Source organism: Salvelinus sp. IW2-2015, unplaced genomic scaffold (genome assembly GCF_002910315.2).
Source record: "Salvelinus sp. IW2-2015 unplaced genomic scaffold, ASM291031v2 Un_scaffold3080, whole genome shotgun sequence".
Classification (NCBI taxonomy): Eukaryota; Metazoa; Chordata; class Actinopteri; order Salmoniformes; family Salmonidae; genus Salvelinus; species Salvelinus sp. IW2-2015.
In genome coordinates this window covers 34,044-38,084 of record NW_019944371.1, presented here as the reverse complement: position 1 = coordinate 38,084, position 4,041 = coordinate 34,044, and the positions used below count along the sequence as shown (strand labels likewise).

The 4,041-nt window shown below is 41.8% G+C and overlaps 1 pseudogene; it reads right to left on the bottom strand.

Annotated features, from left to right (window-relative positions):
* The window catches only part of LOC112075313 (zinc finger and BTB domain-containing protein 46-like), a 54,921-nt pseudogene extending 51,752 nt beyond the window's left edge, over nt 1-3,169 (bottom strand).
* Between the last annotated feature and the right edge of the window lie 872 nt (nt 3,170-4,041).

Below are 4,041 nucleotides of genomic sequence, written 5' to 3'. Positions count from 1 at the left end.
ATTCAGTTGACTAATAATGGAACCTGCCTATGACAGGCTATTGTTTTAAGTTATACTGTGATAGAAATGAGTCACAAGCTGTTATCTAATTAAAGTAGTCTGACACAAGTGTGTTTAAATAAATATATATATATATATTAGATTTTTCATATATTAAATTCCCCCCCATCTTTGTGACCAAGATGTTAAATGCCTAATAATTGTTTATTTAGTAGGTATAACCACCATGGTTGATGCAAAACAAAGCAACATACAGGTTGTGTGGTTTTGAAATCTTTAGAACTTTAATCGAATAGCATTTATAATGATTCTTTGTTGAAACTTTATTTAACTAGGCAAGTCAGTTAAGAACAAATTCTTATTTACAATGACGGCCTACACTAGCCAAACCTTGAAGACGCTGTGCCGCCGTATGCGACTCCCAATCACGGCCAGCTGGAATCGAACCAGGGTGTCTGTAGTGACGCCTCAAGCACTGAGAGGCAGTGCCTTAGACCGCTGCGCCACTCGGGAGCATGTATAGGCTTTTAACGCATGTATAGGTCTAAATGCTTAGGCTACAAATTAAAGTRATTAGGTCTATAAGATATGATCAGAATCTCGGAATAATAAAACACTGATGCATATTTAGGTTTATGTTTTAATGAAGGAGGTCAAATGTACGTCTAGGAGGAAACCAAATACAAGTGTGATTTTGCAATTAAATGTTAGAACTAACAGGGAGTTAAATGATCGAAATACAAAAGGTTAGGGGAAAACATATTAGCAGACTGTTGTGGGAAAGGTGTAGCATAGGACATCAGACATCGATAGATTTGATCAGAGAGACGATTTGCGCGACTTCATTGTTGACATCGCACCTGGCGCACAGTGCGCCGAGACATTGTGTTGTTGACATCGCACCTGGCGCACAGTGCGCCGAGACATTGTGTTGTTGTCAGCGCACCTGGCGCACAGTGCGCCGAGACATTGTGTTGTTGTCAGCGCACCTGGCGCACAGTGCGCCGAGACATTGTGTTGTTGACATCGCACCTGGCGCACAGTGCGCCGAGACATTGTGTTGTTGACATCGCACCTGGCGCACAGTGCGCCGAGACATTGTGTTGTTGTCAGCGCATGAATCAAGTGGTGTTGTTCCCCTTTCATTTTCTGAGCACGGTAGAAAATGGAGGAAGACGGAACTGACCACTCTGAGGGGGCAGACACAGACCGAAAGAGACACACACACAATAACCGAGAGACGGGCAAAGCATATCAGCAGTTCGGTTTGGCATTTCAGCTTCATTCAGCACCAAATGAAAACACTTGACGCCACACTTTCAACTCAACTCAAGAAGCGCCTGCGGACGGATCAGATTAATATTGCATATCGCTACAACATTGCCCAAAAACCGTTGAGTCTGAAACCTGAACTCTCCCTCTCTTGTCTGGTAGCCTACTCTGGGGTTGGGTGTTGACGCAGCAGAAATTTCCAGCTGGAGAAATCCCCCTTTCAGAGGTTAACCGAGGGGAGAAGTAGGGGGAGAAGGGGTGGGGGGTTTAAGCCCTTGCCTGCCAAACTGACACCATTTCATTTTAAAGGCTCAGGGCAGTCAAAAACGTGATTTCCTAAGTTTTATATATATTTCCACACTATGCGGTTGCAATAGTACTGTGAACTTGTAAAAAGAATGATAACGCCATTTTAGTGTAAGCCTGTTTGAAAAGACCACCTGAAATGTCAGCCTGTTTTGGTGGGATGGAGTTTTGGCCTGCCTGGTGACATCACCAAGCAGTAAAAGTTAATAGACCAATAACAAAGAGTGTTTCAAATCTCTCTGCCAATAACAACAAATGTTCAGGTTACATATCCCTCCCATTAACCTTGTCCAATTAGGGCCCTCAATCAGACTACTTACAGACAGTCCGAGCAACAGTCGTGCTTGAGAAATTGCTCTTTGCTAAGAAGCACATTTTTATAGATTTTTTAAATAAATAAATATAAAATAAAAGTACGTTACTTAATTGTTACCCAGTAACGATTTGATATTGCGATAAAAACGGCTGCATTGAGCCTTTAAATACCCCGACCGACCGCATAGAACGATATACAACCAAGGCATCACGATCAGTGACAGCTCACTGCGTGACAATCCCGTAAAGACCTAGAATATTGGGGTCAAAACGTTGACAGTTAACTCAACATTTGCGGGTTAACAAATACAGTCAGGGAAAGAGGGGTTCCTTTACAGTGAAAACAAATAGCCTATGGTAAGAGCGTTTTATTCTGCAAATAAATGTGCCTTTAGCCTATATCGTGTTTTCCCAATCTCATGCAAGTGCACAATTATCCTACATTAGCAAATGACTGCATCTCATAATGACAACACTAGAAACATTCACGCAAGTAGACATCTGGCTTGTCAGTTAGCTCGGCAACATGAAACAGGTAGGCGGACTACTTTTAGCATGATGCTTAAATGCATCGCACCGAAGAACTGTCAAAATACACTTGTGCGGTCCGTGACATGATACCAACACACTGACAACCACCCGTTATTAACCGTAAAACCACCATACACCGCTTCAACTTGTCACATGCATTCAGAAGAGTTACATTGTTCAATGGTTATAACGTGTGCGCAAGCACGCTCTCTATCTGAACGTAAAACTATTATGAAAAMGACATTGTTGTAAAATGAAGCACATAGTCTGAACCTTGTGACAAGCGTCTCCGTATAAAATCAGCAGCTTTTAAAATACATACGTTGACACTAGGCAATTGAATAGAAACGGAAGGGCTGATGAAGGAAAAGCAATGAAAGAGCATGGCAGACATACCTGTTAACCCATGGGGTCTGGGATAGACGCGGTGTCGATTCTTTGGAGTCCAATCCGATGTGACAGCGTGAGAGATAAAGAAAGGGGAATGTTCAGAAGAACATAGTATTATCTTCTTTCATCACCTACGCTTTTTGTGTCTCTTTAAGTGTTATTCCCCTGTTTTCTCCCCCTCTCTCCCTGTCTCAGCCAGCCTTTTTTCTCTCTCTTTCACTCCCCTGCTTTTCCGTGTTTTGGTATCAGGAACCAGCCTCCCCCTCTGTGTCTGTCTGTCTCTCTCTCCCCCTCTCTCTTTCGCTCTCTTTCTCCAGGGCGCCCTCTCCCTCGCACTGCCCCCCGTATCTCCCTGTCTTTGGGCAGACTCAGGAAATGAGGCAACATGAACACACACGCCGTTTCATCAGCGACCAACCCCCAGACACTCTCTATCTGACAGCTCAAAGAAATATTAGTGTCATTATTGCAATTGAGCAGCACGATGTGAAACCATAAAATAAATACAATTGTCGGGTATTTGTCAGTGTGTGCAGTGTGTCATGAAAACAATATCATGAAGTGTTAAACATTCTTAGTCTTATGTTAAACTGGGTTGTCTTATGGACAAGACAACCAATTGAAATTGAATTGTGTGTGTAAGGTGTAAAGTACCGTGCTATAATATACCTAACATGTATTGTTCTAGCTATATCTTCAGCATATCATGTGATTTTCTGAAAGAAAGAAATATATACTGCTGCAAAGGAGTGTATGTTTCATCTGAATTGACACCGTCTCATGGTAATACAGTTAATGAAGGACGTTTCCTATTTAAAAAAMAATGTCTCAGTGTAGCTATTAGCCTACACAGAGAAGTATGCACTTGTCTATACATTTATGCATGACACTGGGGTTCTGAACATGAGTGCATCTGCTGTGGGTGTTGGTGAGAACAGAAGACAAGCTTTGTCCACCATGTAGTTTGAATAAAAGGCAAGGACCAAGCTACACCCTCTTGTGGTTAAACAGGCAAACTATCCATCAATCAGACAGAAGGTAAAGGAATACTGACATTCACATGTTGGACAACCCTTCAAAACAAAACACTTTTCTTTTCATTGTTTCATCCATCTTTCAGAGTATGACATTCCAGTAAAATCACTGACATAKTATCATAGTTATTAATAAGTACCAACACATTAATAACACCAACATTGACATCATGTCAATTGTAGATGATATACT